Source organism: Crocuta crocuta, unplaced genomic scaffold (genome assembly GCF_008692635.1).
Source record: "Crocuta crocuta isolate KB4526 unplaced genomic scaffold, BGI_CrCroc_1.0 scaffold119, whole genome shotgun sequence".
NCBI classification, from domain to species: domain Eukaryota; kingdom Metazoa; phylum Chordata; class Mammalia; order Carnivora; family Hyaenidae; genus Crocuta; species Crocuta crocuta.
This window is the reverse complement of record NW_027551562.1, coordinates 532,769-552,358: the sequence shown is the minus strand read 5'-3', so window position 1 is coordinate 552,358 and position 19,590 is coordinate 532,769.

The following is a 19,590-nucleotide window of genomic DNA, read 5'->3' as shown; positions in this document are numbered from 1 at the left end:
AGGTTGCTGGGGAGTGTCACGTGGACTTTGCACCTCTGCTACATTCCTGGCCCTGCCGCCTCACTAGCTGTGTGACCTTGGGCAAATCGCTCACCCTCACCGGTCTTAGATGTCTGTCTGTAAAATGGGTGCTTTGAGTAGGGCCTAGAGAAAGTGAGCTTGGACTTCCTGGCCTGGAGAGGGCGCAGTTATGGCAAGTCTCATTGTCAGTCACCTGGCCACTAATTTCTGCATCCCCCTTGGCCTGGAGGGGGTCCCTGGGCCCCCGGGAGGCTCTGAGTAGGTATTTGTGAAATGAAGAGCTGGGTCGGTGAATTTTGAGAAGTGAGTGGGTGTGGGTCTACGTGTTGGCTTCCTTGCCCCGTAACATCCGTCCCACAATCCCCGGAGAGCCACATTTTGCCACCTGGGATTTCTGTAATCCATCCGTTCCCCGAGGAGGATTATCTTGTGAAAATATTGATTCCTTGTGAAAAGGAGCTTAAACTCTGACTTTGAGCCTCTCCTATTCTTGCAAGATTGCATTTGGTGGAAATGAAAAGGAAGCGTCATGTTGATCGCCACCGGCAGACGCCTGTCTCGAAGAGGGTCCCCAGGGCTGGAGCCGGGCTGTTTCCGCAGGCTTAGGGGTTCCTGTAAACGTGGAGGAAGCTGGGAGAGGTGGTGCTCTCACTCGGTGGGGCATGCAGGCGTGGTCGCGGGCCCGAGTTTTCTTCCTGGGGAGGCACGTTGTTGGAACGTGCATTTTCCAGATCCCTGCTGAGACTTTGGGGAGGGGGTGTGTATGAGGAAGGAGGCTGAGGTGAGGTCGATACACAGGGGTACTTGGAAATGGCCTTCAGATAAAGGGCCACTATGGGTTTTTGCACTTTGGGAGATTTTCAGAGTAGTTTTGCTTTTTCTGACAGCTGTCCCTGTCCCTTTCTCAGCCCCCAAAGGCTTCTGAGTACCTCTCTTAGCATCCTTAGCTGTGTGGGGTTTCCCTCCCCCACCTGGAGGGCAGGAGGTGAGCCTGGGTGCCACTTTTATTGTGACGGGCAATAGCAGGGACCTTTCTGCAGCAGTCAGCTGCGGTGTGAACACGTGCAGATCATTTCTAAGTCATGGAGTGGTCACGGCTACCTGGGAAGTAGAGGCTTTATTCTTATTTTACGAGACTTAGAGAGAGTGCAGGACTGGGCCTCAGACCCTTAGTAAGCAGCAGACTCAGGACCCTCACCCGCCTTCCCCCTGGAACACGCCCGCTCTCTCCTGTGGGCTCCACTCCCATGTGAATGGCCTTTGTGTTTCCCCTGGCACCTGGCGGGCTGCCTGGCATGTGCCTGGAGACACGCTACACGTTTTGTGACAGATGAACAAAAGAGAGATGGCTTCTCTTTTGGTCTTTATGGAGGTACATTCTGTCACCACCTCAAGGTCAGTGTACTGGCCTGTAGGTGACCTTGAAATTGTTCTCTGGCAGTTCCTCCCAAGTGCATCTTGATTCCCCATTGCGGCATCCCAATCTCAGCTCTTACCTCAGGATCCAGAGACCGTGATGGGAGGGAGCCTTGAGGGACGCCAGTGCCAAGAGATTGTGGCCTCACGCTCAGCATTGCTGTCCCCTCCTTCCTTGTCTGAAGAGACTCCTGTCCTCCCGTGGCTTCAGCAGGCTGGGACTTGGCCATCTTCAGTGAAACCATCTTCCAGTGAGCACTGTGGAGTCTGTGACACTTCAGGTTTTCAATGGGTCCACTTGAGCTACGTGCTGGCCAGGCAGGAACCATCTTTTCCTCATCTGTGAACAGGCAAAATCACCTCCTCTCCACCTGCTTCCCCCTGCAGGTGCCTGAGTAAGAGAGCAAGGCCCGAATCCACACTCCCACTTTTGCCACTTACTGCCCATGGGCGTGTCACCACATTTCAGAGCCTCAGTGTTCTCATCTGTAAAATGGGACCATAGAGCGTGGGGTTGCTTTGCTCATGCAGGAGTGTGGCGCCCTTAGCTGAGACCCCTGATAAATGGCGGTCCTCATCAGCGGTGATAATCACTGTTTCCTCAACTGCTGTGTGAGCTTCTCAAAGGCCAGACCCACCTCTCTGTTTTAACCGGACTTGGAGCTTCCCCAGAGAATTGGGGAGTCCTTCCCTATCTGGGACACTTGATAAAAGCTCTATGAAAAAGCATCATCAACATCATGTTTTAGGGCACCTGGGTGGCTCAGTGGTTGGGCATCCAACTTCAAGCTCAAGTCATGATCTTGCGGTTTGTGGGTTTGAGCCCCGCATCAGGCTCTGCGTTGACAGCGGAGAGCCTGGAGCCTGCTTTGGATTCTGTGTCTCCCTCTCTGCCCCTCCCCGGCTTATACTCAGTTTCTCTTGGTCTCTCAAAAATAAATAAATGTAAAAAAAAAATTAAAAAGATCATGTTTTTCAGGGCGCCTGGGCAGCTCAGTTGGTAAAGCATCTGACTCTTGATTTCAGCTCAGGTCATGATCTCACGTTTGGTGAGTTTGAGCCCTGAGTGCAGAGCCTGCTTGGGATGTTCTCTGTCTCTCTTTCTGTCTGTCTCTCTCCCTGACACTTTCCCACTCACACTAGCTCTCTCTCAAAAATAAATAAATAAACTTAAAAAAAAAAGATCATGGTTTTCATCCATTTCTGAGGGCAAAGGTCTTTTTTCCCCCCTCTCATAGAGTTAACTCTTTATGCATTGATGACACCACTTCCTACCTCATAACCTTCCCATCGATCCTTCTGGCTTTCCACCAACATTTGCGTCCCCCAGATTCTCAGACGAACAAAGCCCCTGTTGCTTGGGAGTTAAGTCTTTGATGGTTTGAGCGGCCTCTCTGGGTTGAAAGAAAGGTAGGAACTTTGTAGCCAAGCATGCATGAGGTTAAGGGCCATGATATTTTTCCCGTCATGCGTTTCTCCTTGTAGAGGCAGGTGTGGGTACGGCTTTAGGGCCCTGACTGGGTTTGCACCCTGGTTCTGCTGCGCCCTAGCTCTGTGACCTTGAGCGAGATTTGTCCTCTCTCCCTGGGCCTTCTTCAACTTTCAAATGAGGGGTGGTCACCACCGCCTGGAAGGGTTGTTGTGAGGATCCACTCTGGGTGGTGTGGGGAACCTCCCAGCGCACTGCCTGGCTCGTAGGAGGTTCTCTGCCAGTGCCCATTCCTTCCCCCCCCCGCCCCCCCCCGGCTCTCTCCCTCCCCAGCCTGCGTCCCATTGTCCTGTTTCTCTCCTAACATGGCTCTGAATCCCACTGGTAATGGAGCCTTTGGCTGGCGGCTCCTTCCTAGATTCCAGCTCAAGGCGCCATGCTTTCCCAAACCAGTCGTTGACTGGCTTTCGTACGGCGCTTCCACCGAATGAAGAAATAATCATCCCAGAGCTTGTCAGGAAGAGTAAACTGGGGAGTCATTGAGTTTACGTTCTGTCCCATTGATTTTTTTTTTCCTTTCCAAAGACTTACTAGCTGCCATCTGCTCCGAGGGAAGGAGACATCATGTTCGTAAATATCTAAATAATCGAAGTCAATGAGGGAGATTTGTTTCAAGAAGTGTGGCTGAGAGTGATTTTAATAAATATTTAAGATAATCTGAAACCATTAGAGGAATTGCAGGGTTTATGAAAAACCTCGAAATGTGTTTTGGAAAAGTCTCTTTTCTTTCCAAGAAAAAGTGTCAAGAGTAGAGAATGAGGGAAGAGTGTTTTCTGACCACGGACACAGGGCCACCAGGGGCAGGAGGGGCCCCTGGGCTGTTTTTCTCTGCTGCAGGATGTTGGCAGCTGGCAGTCACCCATTTGTAGGGGCTGACGGGTGGGGACAGTGAGGGGAGCCAAATCCACAGGACCGAGGGGAAGGGACCTCAACATTTTTGAGAGCTACTTGAGCTTCCTCGAGACTCAGGTGGCCAGTGGGTAACACATATCAGGAATTAAGCCTGTCAGGAATCACCCTGCACGTTTCAGATCCTGTGTGTGAGTGGCAAGTTTCTAGAAGGTTCCTAAGACAAATCTTCTTTGGTCAATGACAGGCTACGTTTTAGTGAGTCCTGCTAAGGCCCATAGGTTGGGAAGCTTCTCGGTGGTCAACGCGAGGGATGTGGGGTGAGGCACGTGAGAGTGTTCCCCCAGGTCACTTGGAGGTTTCTCTGCGGGTCCTGCGTCACAGGCAGGTGTGGGCAAAGACCCCAATCCGGGGACCACACTTGGGGTTGGGAGCGCGGGGCGGCCCCCACTCCCGCCGTTCATTCAGGACCTGGACCAAGTGGATGTGAATCTGAACATGACACGGAATCGTGAGGCTGCTCGGTCAGTGGGAGACGCAGCCGTGCCACCGAACGTAACAGTTAACTGGCGGAGGCCTGACACAGACGACGGTGACAACACAGAGGCCTGGGCAGGCCCAGGAGGCGCTGAATAAGCCCCCAAGACCTGGACTCTCTGAACAGCTGAGGTGGGGAGGGAGGCCTTGTGAGCTCCGCGGGCCTTCACACGCGGTTGTGGGCTGCAAGGATCCAACAGGAAGTTCATGCTCAGAGTGTCAGGTTTTAGGCGTCCAGTGGTCTTAATTTAACGCATGAGGGAACTGGAACCCAGAAGGGGAACCATCTTGCCCAAGAGGCCAAATCAGGCCTGGAACCCGGGTCTCAGCCAGGCCCCTTCACACGGCTGCACATGGCTTCCTATGCCGGCTGGACATCCTGCCCTAGCTCACTGCCACCGGTACTGGTGACCGTCCTTCCGCAGGGGACTAAGCTCCATCAGAGGCTGCTGGGCCACCTGCCCCTCCCCCACCAGCATCCTCAGATTTGGGGAATAGAGTGGGGAGCATTTGCACACAGGGGTCAAGGACAGGCAGGCACCTGGACAGCAGGCAGCTTTGCTGGTCGGCCTCAGCCTCCCGTGACCGGCTCTGTCTGGCCGCTTGGAGCTCTTCGGAACATAAACCCGATGCCCACTCAGCAGATGGGGCTGGAGGAGGCCCTGCTATCTGGAGGCCATGTGACCTTGGGCCACTCCTCACCTTGCTGAGCCAGAACGGTCCCGATGAGGCTGGGCTAACACTGCTCGGCACCCCGGGTGGTCTGGAGGACTCATGAGATCAGGTGCATGAAATTCCTAGCTATCCCCCGACCGCAGAAACACTCCCCAAGGGTCCGCTTCCCGCAGGACGTGGCGCCAGGTGAGTGAGCACTGATTCGTGTCCGGTGCAGCTTTCTGGCCAGGGCCACCCTCTTGGAGGAGATGTGGGGTATGAATTTGATGGGGGGCAAGTGTTTCTTGAAGATACCTTCAGACGACTGGGGTGGCTTCATGCAAAACCAGATGCCATGTCTGGCCCCGCAGGGGGTCTTCTTTGGCAGGGGGCCGCTGGCAGCATGAAGGGCCGTGCACCTGGGGCCGGGTCCACCTCCGTGCGCAGCCGGCTCCCTAACCGTGGAGTCTTACAGATCGCACAGCCTCGTCTGGCATCACAGTGCCTGTTTCACAGCTTCTTGTGGCTCTTACATCAGGAAATGTCTGACTGTGCCTGGCTCGGGGCCCAGTGTCAGAGCCCGATATGCTCCGTGATGCAAGCCTGCTGTCCCCGCAGCCTCCGGGGCCGGGGCTCAGGGAGAGGAGGCTGCAGACTCAGGGAGGCCTTCCCTGCGAGTCTTCTGCACCAGCCCCAGCTTTGCTCAAAACCAGAGTTGAAGTAAAATGCAGAAGACAATGTGGAAGTGAAACCCCGCCAATAACATCCTAAAATGTCTGCCCTGCTCCCCTGAACTCTGGCTTTGTATGCTGCTCTGAGCCCCGGAGGCGTCCGAGGCCAGCCAGCGTGCACGAGAACACACGGGCTTGTGAATGAAAGCAGAGTGAGGTCTTCCAGTCCTTTCTGAGCACACCTTCATGGCTGTCAGATGTTCAGTTCATAATGGAGGGACCACATCCTTCCTGCCCTTCGGGGACTATAATTAAGTGAACACCTACTACGTGCTAGGCTCTGTGATGGATCTGTGTGGGGAATACACACTGTGTATGTGTGTGTCCCCACTGCCACCCACACACATCTCTAAGGGCCTGGGTAGCTTGAGAAGGAAGGCTTTGTTTCCTTGGGCTAACCCACACCCAACGCCCCCAAGGCCCCTTCTTGTCGCCCAGGAACTGGAGAAGCTCTCTGGCTAGATTTGGGGACAGGATAGCAGGGGGACAGAGTGGTGGGCTGATTGAGCAGGGCGGAGAGGGGACCGAGGCAGCGTTTCCGAGCCTTCGTGCCGGCATTTATGGCCTCCCAAATCACACAGCTCCTGTGAGCATCATGTTGTGGCTTTTGTGACTTTGTTTTGTTTGTTTTGAAAGAATAACCACTTTCCCTGTTGAGCGTGGACGATGCGTGTTTGCGTGTTTTATTTCTTACGTTCACAGGAACTCCGTGAGGCAGGTCATGTCATCCCCATCTGACAGAGGAGGAGACCGAAAACTCGGAGGCTGATGGAGGCAGAGCTAGAATTAAAAGCCATCAGCTTCAGTGCCCACCTGCTATTTTGACTGCCTCTTTCAGGTGAACCTCAAACATGACTCCCCAGATCTGCAAAGTGAGCTGTGTACCAAAGAGTAGCCCCTGCTGCTGTTCCATGCTGCTGCAAGGGGCTGGGTTTCTAGGGGGAGGGGGTTCATGGTAGGCATCTCGGCCACCACTGTCACCAGAGCCGTCGACTGTGAGCAGCCACCGAAGGAAGGTCAGATTTATAAAGTACTTTTGCAGGTAGATGGAGGCCTTGGGCTAATTTGAGTGATGAGGCTTTTTGGTAAATTCAGTGTGAAACTGACTCACACTATTAATACCCCTCTTGATGCATTTGGCGTTGGGATGTGCAGCACATCGCACGGTCTGCGGGGACCCCCACCAGACAAGGATTTGGGGGGAGATGGGTTCTGTGGGTTTGTGTGTCGGGGGGTTGGATTTGAAAGGGAATTCTCAGTGTTTGGACACCAGTCATTGTAGCCTTGAGAAAATGAGTGGACACAGTATTAATGCCTCTGCTTGTTCCTCCCATCCACTTTCAGTATGTGAACTTGCCAGAACATTCTACGCATGTGTTCCCTGTACCCCAGTGTTCCCTCTGTCTGGCATAACTTGGTGTACTTAAGCTTCCCAGGTGGGAGGGCCAAGAATCCACGTTGTGAACAAGCCTTCTCCCGTGATTCTGGTGCAGACGTCCCTGTCACACACTCTGTTAGAGAACCCCTAGGTACTGTAGTCTCCTGCCTCTGTTTCTAACGCTGCGGGTGCTGGGGTGGGGTGGCTGGTGTTCGGATGGAAAGGACGTTGAAGATCATCTAGTCCCATCCTTCCCAGACTTCTTCAGGCCATGGCTCACCTAGCAAACAGAATTTGTAAGGCGTGGGTCAGGAAAGAGGAAACATCTCCTGGCTGGAGGTGACCGACCTCAGGGCCCGCCTGCCCCAAGTGCTACAGAGGTCAGCATCTCTACACAGGGCAGCTTTGTCCAGGAATCCCACTCGGGCCATGCTGATTCTCCTCCAAGGTGGGAGCCTGTTCAGACAGCGGAGGCCCAGAGAGGTGAGGTGAGTTGTCCAGAGTCACACAGGAGATGGAGAATCATCTAGGCCACTCTGAAAGAATGGGGGAGCAGGCCAGGGAGGGGAAAGCCTGCTAAGGGCTGCACAGGCAGCTCAGGGCTCAGGCTTTCATGCCCAGACAACCTGTCCTTGGCAGGCCCGTTACAAAGCCAGGGGCCCTCTCNGGCATTCGCCAGCCCAGGCCTGGTTTCCTGTTGTGATCTGAGACTGCTTTTCTGCTACTACCTAATAAACAACACATCCCTCAAAGCCTAAAAGCACAAAGTAGGGGAAACCTTAATACAGCAGAGTTGTCTTAATCATGACTTTCCGAGGCCCTGATGAAAATGAGGCATGAAGCACGGTGAAAACGATCTCGGACAGTCTCCTGAATGGGCCTGAGTCACCCTTTGCACACAGGTGCTTTTTTGTGTATGGGGCGCTGTGCACTAACACGTTGGAGGAAATGTACGGCAGGCACAATAGTGTACGGTGTACTATCAAGTACGATATTCAAAAATAAATACAAACAAAATACTACAGGTAAAACACACTTTTATGTTATTTAAAACATAAAACTCTTTAAGAGAAAAATAAAGCGTTTGGCCCTTTGAGTCGAGTTGGATATGGCTGAGTTGAGTTAGCACATGATACACAGTTCCATTTTTGCTGTGCTCGATGGGGGACAGCCTCAACGCGCCAGTGTCCTGACCCAGTGGTGGCCTACGTATATTATGTACATGTATGTGTGATTATTCCGGGGGTCTCTCCTGCTTGAGTGTGACTAACTTTAGAGAGAATTTTTTTGGGTCCAGCTGTCCTGTGGTTTGGACCCAGTGGACAGGACAGAGGCATTCTCTTAGCGTAGTGAGGCCTGACTTTTTTTTTTTTTTTTTTTTTTTAAATAGAGGCAAAGTCCCTGGTCACAAGAGCCCCCAGATTTAGGACCTTTCTGACTGTCATTGATCCTGCACATCCCCAGGGTGTGGTTGGATGCCCCGATGTGGAGTCGATCTGAAAGGGCTTCTGCGTCCATGAGGGACCCCAGCCTTGAGAGATGACCCCACTCCCTGAGGCCCTGCCTCCGAGTGGGGCCTTCTCTTTCCCAAGCAGTGTTTCTCAAAGTTTCAGTGATGAAATGCAGGGGAAGTGTAGAAAAAGAGCATTTGCATACTTGTGACTTTCCCCCAGACCCCCCACCCTTTGCAGAAGTAAATGAGGAATAAAGAAGGTATGACCTTTGGAGTGTCCCCACCCCGCCTTCCGCGAGCACCTCCCCTCATGACCAGGAATGTGGTTGGAAAATGCCTCTCCCAGGTAAATTAATCTCCGTCTCAAGGCCTTGGACACTTAAAACCGAAATAGAAGGAAGCTGATCTTTCGTTCTCCATCATATTAAGTAGCTGTTGGGGCAGGAGGGAGAGGGTATTTGATTCCACTTTGGAGGTTGTTCTCATATGTGTTATGGAGCTCCCACCCGACAAGGGGCTGTTGTAAAGCCCCCAAGATTGCATGTGCTGATGTGCAGAGACTGGAAGGTTCCATAAGAGCTCACTGCAGAGAAAACCCAGTGGGTGTCCCTGTCCCCACCCCATGATGCCTAGGAAAGGCTTCCCCAGCCCCAGGAAGGAACCTGTGTCTTTTTGCTGGTGGCCAACTGGGTCCTACAAAGGCCCTTCCAGGAAACCGTGGCAATTTATATCAAGAGTCATGAGGATACTTGCAGCCTTTGACCCTGTGAACCTACTTCCTGTAAGATTTCCTAAAGAAACAAGTCAAAGTATGGATAGAATATCGCACAGAGATGGTCAGTTCAGCCCCTTTGATGATAACAAATGGAAGTAACCTAAGCATCTGAAATTGAGCAAATACGTGGATCAGCCCTGGCGTACCCCTCAAAAGAGGGTGCAGGAGGCTGGGAGGAAACGGAGAAAAGGAGTCGTTTGTAGGAAAAACGTTTGGAAGGAAATACACACCCAAATGGCGTCTGAGGTCGTGGCAGGGGCTATGAATATATATAAATTTCTGTTCCTTTCTCTTTTATGCATTTTCTGCAATGTGGTTATGATATTACTTTTGCTGGAAGAAAACCTCCTCCTCTCCCCTCTTCTCTGTTCCTCTCTGGTCTCTTCTAAGAAACCAAGAGCTCTACTATTTGCAGGAAAAGAAAGAAAACCAGTGTTTAGATCACTTTATAAATAGTGTACAGCAGAACAGAGCAATTACTAAAACTTGGACCCAGGCATCCCTGAGGTTAAAATACTTAACAGCCCTGATAGCAGGACTAGAAGACAACTGGGCAGAGGCATCCAGCGGTTCTGGAATGTAATAGCCATCAGGGAGCAGACCTGCCTAGAGCCGTGGAGGAGGACTCCCTGTTGCCGTTTGATGAGGGAGATAACCTGGGGTCGGAGGTCACGTGACTTTTCAAGACTCACCACCTGCCCTCTTGGTTAGCGGGTGATGGGCGAAGGGCATCTGGGGACACCTTAGTGCCAGGATCTCCTCTCAGGTCATGTGGAAGTTACTCTCAGGGAAAGGTAGGATGCATGACCGCTGCCCATTAGGAATAACAAAGTGCTCTCTGTGTGGGTGACCCCGAGGTGAAAGTGAGCTTCCGGCTCCGGTGGAGTGAGCCGTGGTCTCCGTGGAAGGTAGGCAAGCTTCTGTGCACGGGCACGTGGGTGCCGCCTCCGCCTGTGCATGGGGGGGTGGGGGGGAGGGGTGAACTTGATCTGGGAGAGGGGCTGCTGTTCAGAACCTGCTGCCTGTGCCCTGTGGCGGGTTCCAGGGGGCAGGGAAAGGGTGCACCAGCCCTTCTGGGAACCTGCGAAGGGCAGCCCAAGGCACCTCTGTGGGGGGCTGAGTGCAAACCGGTTATGGGACTGCAGATTTCCGGGCCGTCTCTGTGGTATCTGAAATGCCGTTTTCTCTCCAAGTCTGTGTCCGTCATGCAGCCCGCTTGCCATCCCTGCCTGGGTTTTGGAGAGGTTCTGGTTAAAGACTCCTCATATATATTTTTTAAGGCAGGCACAGAGCATCCAAAGGTGCTGGTGCACACGCGCCCCATGTACGCTTGACGGATGAGGGTATGAACTCATTTTCTGCCTTGGGCGGCAAATGGGAAGTGGAGTGTTTTTAACCATTCATTTGAAATCCCAAGATTCATGATCTTTATGTGTGTGCGTATGTGTTTCTACGTGTAAAGGGAGACACAGTTCAGCCTCTCGCACTGACATTTCTTGAGTGTTCAGAACGTCCCTCGTTCTCTCCATTCCCTTTGCCCTCTGTCCTCCGGTTGGGCACATGGACTGTGCTCCTCAGCACCTTCCAGAAGAACGAGCGTGTCGATCAGGCAGGTGTGCCGCTTCGGGTGAGTGAAGGAAGAACGGAAGGTCCAGCTACTAGCTGGGCTGGGTCCGGGCTTCCCCAGCTGAGTCGCGTCTCTTCCTCTCACTGCAGTTTCGAGGGCCAGAGGAAGAAAGTGAAGGACCAGAGATCAAAGTGAAAAGCTGGCAAAGGCAGGGGTGCCTGCGTGGCTCAGTCTGTTAAGCGTCCGACTTCGGGTCACACTGTGCGAGTTCAAGCCCCGCGTCTGGCTCTGTGCTGAGAGCTGAGAGCCTGGGGCCTGCTTCGGATTCTGTGTCTCCCTCCCTCTCTGCCCCTCCCCTGCTTGTCCCCCATCTGACCCCATCAGCACCGGGCGGGGGCACTGAGTTCAGCTCAGCAATGGGAGCTGCTGGCCCTGCGGGTGTTCTGCAGGTTTGGGGGGAGCTGGAGCCCCTGGGGAAGGGCTGAAGCCTGTGGCAGCTCCGAGGGCGCACTTCCCTGGGGATGTGGGTCTCAGGTGCTCCGCAGGGGGCCGCTGCTGGGCACACAGGCTGGGCCACCCCCTTGAGTGGCCCGCGGCTTCTCCCAGCCTCCCACTCTTCACCCGTGGGCCGGTAGAACACTCCCTACTCAAGAGCGAGTTGGGTGATATGTCTGTCCCCTCCTCACATCCCTGTCCTCATGACCATATGCCGTAGGTCACCTTGTACACTTCCAGAGCACTCTGTCTGCCTTTTGGGGGCGGGGAGGGGTCTTTTCTAGGTCTGCCCTGCTCTCTCCTCTCCGCTCCCCATCCCGCTGCCTTCCTGCACCCCTTCCACAGAGCATGGGACAGTTCCTCCATTAGACTGAATACTTGAGAGCTAACTCTAGGAACAGACATCCCTGAATAGATGCACTGGAAGAAAGCATTTTTGCCAAGCTTGAGCTGAGCTGAGTATTGTCAGCACTGAATTAAAGATGAACTTCCTGGCTCTCTGTTCTACTTAGCATTGACCAAACACTATGTCTTGAATCTTAAGGAAAAAAAAAAAAAAAGGAAGGAAGGAAGAGAAAAAAGTCAGAAAGGGGCTTATATGACAGCAAACAAAGTCTAATCACACTTGCCGTGTGTACGGTGCTTTGTGTATGGTGTGGGCTTGTCGCCCTAAACGTCGCTGAGCCCTAAGACTAGGCCTTTTTCTGTTTTAGGACCACAGGTCAGGCCCATAGTAGGCCTTCCTCCAAGAGTGTTTGCGGAACGAGTGCATACTTTTTTTTCCCGAAACTTGAAGCCCAGAGAGGTTGAGTGATCTGTCCAAGGCTGCACAGCTGGTCAGGACCAGAGTTGGAACTTAATTTCTCAGCCCTGGCTGCTTGAAACTCCACTTGGCAGTCTCCTCACAGATGCTCTTCAGGCCAACAGGGAATCCAGAAAGTCAGAGACACAGCTTAGCCAAGGGAAGGAGTATCACTGAGGCCTCAGCGTTCTTTTATTCCGAAGGCTGGCATTTCCTTACCCCCCAAATTAGCCTTACTCTCATGGTAGCTAGTACTTTGTCCTCCCCTCTCCATTCCCTCCCCTCCCTGTGTGTTTAAGCATCTTCTGATTGGTGCGACCCTCTCTGGGTTTCCTCCGAAGTTCCTGGAAGCTGCGTTGTGGAGTGAGTGACAGGTCCGAGCGCGGCGTGGAGCTGAGCGAAGGAAGACATTGGTCCTCCCTGAGTGAGGACTGTCCTCTCTAGTAGATGGTCCCCGAGTTGGGTCTTCCCTGGACCAGCCACGCTGTCTTGTTCCGTGCTTTCCATTCTCATCTGGAGAAATGGCCTTTCATTCACCCAGCGCATCCAGAGCCCCCCTGTGTGCTGGGTACAGTTCCTCCCAGCAGGCACTGCCCTGTCCCCTCAGCCCGCTCCGCGCCCTGTCTTACGCAGGTCCCTGTGCCTTCTTAGTCCACAGCTTCAGGAGGCTTTCAGAAGGCTGTGCCACCGGTAGACTCTACGGGGAGGCTCTCTGCCCTCCCCCCAGTCCATTTTCGGGTCCAGTGAGCGAAATCCCTGTCCTCACTGTTTTCTTTCTTTTTCTTTCTTTCTTTCTTTCTTTCTTTCTTTCTTTCTTTCTTTCTTTCTTTCTTTCTTTCTTTCTTTCTTTCTCACTTCCCTTCCTTCCTTCCTTCTTCTTCTTCCTCTTCCTCTTCTTCCTCTTTCTGTCCACTTGCAGCAAGCATGCATGAGGCATGAACTCAGGGCAGGTGCCCCGAGACAGACATTAGCAGGATGCACGCACTGCTCACGGAGTCCTGGACTGTGGGGTGGGGGTGGGGGGGAGATGGACATACAAACAAGTCATTGCATTAATATGTGAAGTGTTAAAGGTCTAAACACTTGAAAACTTGGAAAATGACGAGCACTTTGTTTAGGGGGTATAAGCATATGTGTTAAGAGTAAAAAGCAGTGCAAGGCAGTGATAAACGCCCAGTTTGGGAGAGTGCTTACCTCTGGGGAATGATTGGGAGAATGGGGTGCCAGGGACATTGTATTTGTTATATTTTATTCCTCAAGCTGGATGGTGGGTACAAGAGATGGTTTGATTATTCTTTATTTTTGTGTGTGTGTGTATCTGTAATATTGCACTGTAAAACTTTTTAAAAGTTTATTTATTTTGAGAGAACGTAAATGGGGGAGGGGCAGAGAGAGAGGGAGAGAGAGTATCTGAAGCAGGCTCTGTACTGGCATCAGTTCGAGCCTGAGGTGGGGCTTGAACTCAAGAACCACGAGATCATGACCTGAGCTGAAATCAAGAGTCGGACGCTTAACCGACTGAGACCCCCAGGCACCCCATACACAGTAAGACTTTTAAAATAGAATTGCGAGCAAGAGGTTATTTGGAGATGCTGGCCTCGGAGGGTCTGTAGCAGATATAGAAGTTTCTTCTGTCTGTACATCTGGCCAACACTCTCAGGATGTGTTGATGTGAACTCTGCCTGGGGGGGGCTGGGAAAAGTTTTATAGAGAAGGTGACAGTTTGTACTGAATTTTGAAGTTTAGTGCCGGAATAGCATTTCAGACAAAGGGAACAGCATATGCAAAAGCAGGCAGGCTAGCCTTCGAGGAAGTGCAAGGTGTGTGTGGCTGCATCCGCTCAGCTTTGGTGCAGTCCCCTAAAGTGTGCTTTTCTCGTCATTACTTCTCCTTAGAATGGCCCAGAATCCAGGTTTGTTTGGAGCTGACTCAGGATAGATTCCACTCTGGTATTAAAAGCAAGTCAGATTTCAGAGAGCGCTTCAGTGTTACCAGGGCCTCGCCTTTGTGAGAGCCAGTTTCAGTCCCGGGAGACTGGCTTCAGCTTCAAGCGCAGGAAGCCGCTGGTAAACTGAGACTCCGATAAGGGAGCTGGGCCTGCAGAGTGTACAAAGCTGGTGAGAAAGATCGTCTTCTACAGAAAAGAGCCAAGGCTGCCATTGTGTGACATTAAGGTCCCATCTGGGAAAACGCTCCAAAGAGGGGTCTGGGAATAATGTATATTCAGGACGGTTTTCTTTGAAAACATTTGCAAAGCCAGCGGGACCCTCACGGGAGTCAGATTAAAGCGGTGATGGGGAATTTCACCAGCGCTTAATCAAAGACATCGACTCTTTTCTGGGCCTCACTCCCCCTCCCCACTGCTGTCTTTAATTGTGGAAACTTGTTCATTGGGGGCTCGTTAAGGCTGGTCCCGGGCGTCACCCCTCGTTTGCCCACTTTGATCTCTGGGAAGTCATCCACTTCCTCGGGGGATCCTTGGGGCCCCCAGGCTCTTCGCCATCTTTGCCACTTGTGCTCAAATTCAGCCCAGACTGTCATCTGAACTTGACCAGAGAGGTAATTCTCCACGCCCCAGGCTCCTACCTGGACCGAGGAAGGACATGGTTTGAGGGCAGGTGACGCTTAGCCTCTGTTTGGTGCAGTGACCACATGAGGAGCCAGACGCCTCGGGAGGTGAGATGATAGTGAATGTTCTGGAAGGGGGCAACCTCAGCTTCTGACACTTTATTAGGAGCACAGTCTCCTCCACTGAAGGTTGTCCTTAGCTAACCTGCACGTCCGTGGATTTTTAAATGCAGTCTTGACGAGCTGTGTGACAGGAGTGGGGGTGGGGAAGCCACCTTGGCTGCGTGATCTAGAGGAACTTAGCACACATCTCCCACCGGGGACCAATTAATTCTGCAGGAAGTGATGGTTTGCATTTTCCCCGGAACACAGGCACTGCGCACCGTCTACGGCCCTTGGCCCTCAAAACTCCTCCCTGCAAGGTCTGCTTAATCACCGTCATGCTTGAAAACTCACAGCATTCCCCCCTGATTTTATTAGCCAGTCTTTACCCACATTTCATCTGCTTTCTCTTAACCATTTCTGTTTTTGGGGGGGGGGGTGTTTACAGACCCTGAGTAAACACAAATCCTTGGCTTTAATTAGGAAGCCAGCAATGGCCAGAAGAAGAGGCTCCTTCGCTCCATTTCTCTTGCCCTCTGGATGTGGATGGGAGAACCGATGGAGGCAGGTACCCTGATGGCTGATAGAGTGACCTGGGGCTGAAGAATTGCATGATCTCCCACCCCCTCAATAGACCATGTGCCCTGATTCAGCTCAGGTTACATCTTGACGTTATCTGTAGTGATCACTTGACACTACCCATAACTAATTAATTAATTCATTCATTCATTCCCTCCCTCCCTCACTCACTCATTGACTCACCAGAGGGACATCGCTTTACGTAACACAGTCCTAGTCAGACCCTAGAGGGAGGGCAGCCCGTGATTTTGGCTTGTGTTCACTCTGCATGTCTGCCCCTACAGTGGAGCATAGCTTGCGTGCGCAGTAAATATTTGTTTAATGAATACAGGAGTGCCTGACATTCCATCATTAGGAATCCATTTTTTTTTTTCTTTTAATCACAGGCTCTGTCTCCTTGTATCTTAAAAAATGCCCAGAGGGAGGGTATAGAATCCCAACAATAAATTGATCGCAGGAGGGCGGATGGGATTCCGTGGTTCCGGAGGGAGGGAGAGGCAGAAGCTGGCTGGGGTGTCCAGTGGGTGTGGAGAGCGGGACTCGTGGCCCAGCGTCCACACTCTTAGAGACACACTTCCCGACCTAGACACCAGGTGTGTGGGAGGTGATGCCAGGTCCTTACCTTACACGCCCAGGCGTTCATTCTGCCCCCATTGTGTGCCACAGCGGAGTCGGTCCTGTGCTTACAGTGACGGCATGAAGTCTAAGAGTCCCTTTTTCCTCTAAGCCAGGGAGTTTCGATTAAAGGCCAGTGATGATACAGGGAGCTGTGAGCCCATGACGGGGTAGGGGACGTTGAACTCAGCCAGAGAGACCGAGGAGGGCTTCCTAGAGGAAGAGGCATCCAAAAGGGCAGGGACTGTGTTTTATTACTCTTCAGATTCCTAGCTGTAAGCAGAGTGCCTGGCACATAACAGGTGTTCAGTGAATGAAGAATGAATGAATGTATGAGAGGGTTTAATAAACTGGAAAATGTGGTACAAATGGCAGGCGTTGGCATCCTGATTTGTGGAGGGTTGAGCAGGGGCACCTGAGATTAGCTTTACCTGTCCGTTTTCGGAGGACTGACTGTTGCCGAGAGCCCAAGGTATGCCCTGGGACACCTAGGGTGTCTACTTCTGCCTTCTGTCGCCCCCATTCGAGGGAGCAGACTGCCCAGGCCTTGAATTATTTATTTATTTTATTTTTATTTTTAAAAATCTTTTTATTGTTTATTTATTGTTGAGAGAGACCCAGAGTGTGAGTGGGGGAGGGGCAGGGAGAGAGGGAGACACCGAATCCGAAGCAGGCTCCAGGTTCTGAGCCATCACCACAGAGCCCGACACGGGGCTCGAACCCACAAACCGTGAGATTGTGACCGGAGCTGAAGTCGGACGCTTAGCCGACTGAGCCACCCAGGTGCTCCTTAAAGTTTTTAACCAACTCAGGAGCCAGCAGCCCCCTAGTAGGATCCAGAGCATGCAGCCCTTGTCTTCTGGGTCGTGGTCCTAGGGCTGGGGGCTGACTAAGGGGGTAGCTCCGCGTGTGCGTGTGCGCACGCGTGTGTGTAGATGTGGAGGGATGGCCAACGTATGTTTACAAAGGGTCTGCAGCATATACTCACGTCGCCTCTAACCCTCCAATACAAGCTGCCATTCCCAAAGTGAAAGTGACTTTTCCTCCAGTTGACGGGACTTCTAGAAGTCAGGGATGGCGGCAGATTCTCCTTTGTAACCCAGGTCCCCAACGTAGGACTTGACCCATCTGGGTCGTAGGAGAGTTTGCAGAATGAACCCATGCATGCATGAACAAATGAGTGAACGAACCTCAGGTAATGGCAGTGGAGTTATCCAGAATGTATCTGCAGCCTAGTGTCTTTATGGGGTAGAGGGAGAGGGATGTTTCTGGAAGTGACCTTCTGCTACTACTTTAGGGGTTTTGCAACAGCAGATACTTGAAATTCTGCTTGACACTTGCTCTCTGTGGTGAGAGATGAAGAAACACTTCCTTTGTTCACACTTGGCTCTGGTGCTGTGTAGACACAGGCAGGGGCCTGTCCCTCGCATCTGCCACGCTGGGAGCTTCTGAGTCCACTCTGGGGGACCAGTGATGGAGAGAAAGGGCTCATGGATCTACAGTGAATTTCTACAGTTTGGCGAATTGGTGTGTCTCAGGGACACTTTCTAGATTTTGGGGTGCTCAGCGTCCTGCCCACCTTCCTGTTTGGGGGAACATTTGGTCTGTAGGTCTTGGAAGGGGGTAGAGCTCTGCCTCTCAGCAGGGAGGCGGAGGTAGACCAGACATTCTTTCTTCCCGCCCCCACTCGGCCCCTTAGCATTGGTGTTGGCTGAGTACCGCAATCAAGCAGGGGCAGTGAGCAGTTCTTCCGAATTGGGAGTCCAGTTGAGAATGGCAGGTGTCCGAAGCAGATGTCCCGTGGTGTGGCCTGGGTCCTGTTTCCACTCTGCCCAGCCTCGTTCCCCAGCCCGCCTGTTTGCTTCTGGGGCTTTCCATCATTTTCTCATCGAATTCCTTTTCTCCATAAAATAGTCAGAGCTGACTTCTGTTGTCTGTAATCAGTAACCCGGACTGACCCGCACGGCCGAGGCCACAGTGAGGCACTCGTCCCTGATGCGGACCTTGGTAACCTGGTGAGAGGGGCGAGCTTGCTTTGGATGCTCCCCTGTCTTGTGCCTCCTCCCTTTTGTGATAGAGATACCACCCAGCCCATTCACATTCCCGAAGACTCAGCCCTTTGCAGTTCAGGTCAGTAAACATCGGGGCACCTACTGCTGTGTCACGTTGTCCCTAAAGCACTGAGATACGCAGATGATCCGTAATCCTGGACAGTAAGGGGCTTACAGTCCAGAGGTGGGGAGATGGGCACACCGTTGGGGAATTCGGCTCAGCCAGGTGGTAGAATAGAGCCAGGAAAAGGTGCTGTGTTTGTGCAGGGGCCTCCTAACCCCGATGAGGGACCCACAAAGAAGAGGTGGTGCCTAAGCTGGGGTGAGGAGGGTGCAGGGAGTTAGCTAGACTGCATGGACAGATAGGAGGAATTTTGCAAAAAGGCTCAGCGTAACCAGACCCAAAGAGGTGACAGGTATTACAGTGGGTGGGGAGGCAGAGGATGGTCGATGGTCAGTCTGGAAGGGAAGGCAGAAGTCTAAGTACAGGTATGCCAGGGGCCAGCAGACAGTTTCTGTGAAGATCCGGATGGTAAAAATTATTCGGCAGTGTGGGCCATATGGTCACAACCGAGCTACTCTGCCATGGTAATGCCTGGGCAGTCATAGACAATCTATAAATGTCTGGGCATGGTGTATTTCAATAAAACTTTATTGAAAAAACTAGATGGTTGATCTCATTTGGCCCAGGAGCTGTAGTTTGCTGGCCTCTATTATACACCATGCTAAGGAGTTTATACTTTAGGTTGAGATTATGGAGAACAGATGTGCTTCTGTTTGCTGATAATGAGAAACTCAAGGTGGCTCAGCGAGGAAACGACATTAATAAACACGTGTCACTGAAACATCCAGGTAGGTAAGCTTCAGGTGGCATTTCTTCTGGGCCCTGGCTTGTTTCTGCGTTCTCTCAGCTCTGCCCTCCCATATGAACTTCATCCTCAGGCTGCCTTCCTCATGGTGCTGATGTAGCTGCAGGAGTTCCAGCCTTCCCATCTGTTCTCTTTTCCAATTTTTACTGGACCACTTTCGGTCACGTGCACACCTTGGAGCCAATCCTGTGGCCAGGAGAATGCTGTGTGATGAATGCTAAGGGTCCAGCCAAGGGCCGCCCCTAAGGGAGCCGTGGCCAGCCCTGCCCAAGCCACATGGCTGCTGCCTAGTGGTGGACAACAGTGCGTTGTGTCCACGCATGAGAGTATTGTAAGTAGAAAAGTGATGCAGCCAGACACATGATTTCTAGAAAAATCTCTCTGGTGACATTGTGGAAGAGAGCCAGGCTAGAGGCAGGGACACCATTAGGAGGTTGTTTCTGAGCCTGGGAGCCAGAAGCAGGGCAGTGGTGCTGGACAGTGGAGGGAGAGAATGGATTTGAAAACTGGGGATGAAATCATTAGAGCTTATATCTAACTTAACATGTGATGGGGAGGGAGGGAGAAAAACAGTGTTACCCAGAAATACCATCTGTAGCTTGGTGACTAGGAGGACTAGATGGGGAGGCTGCGTGTAAG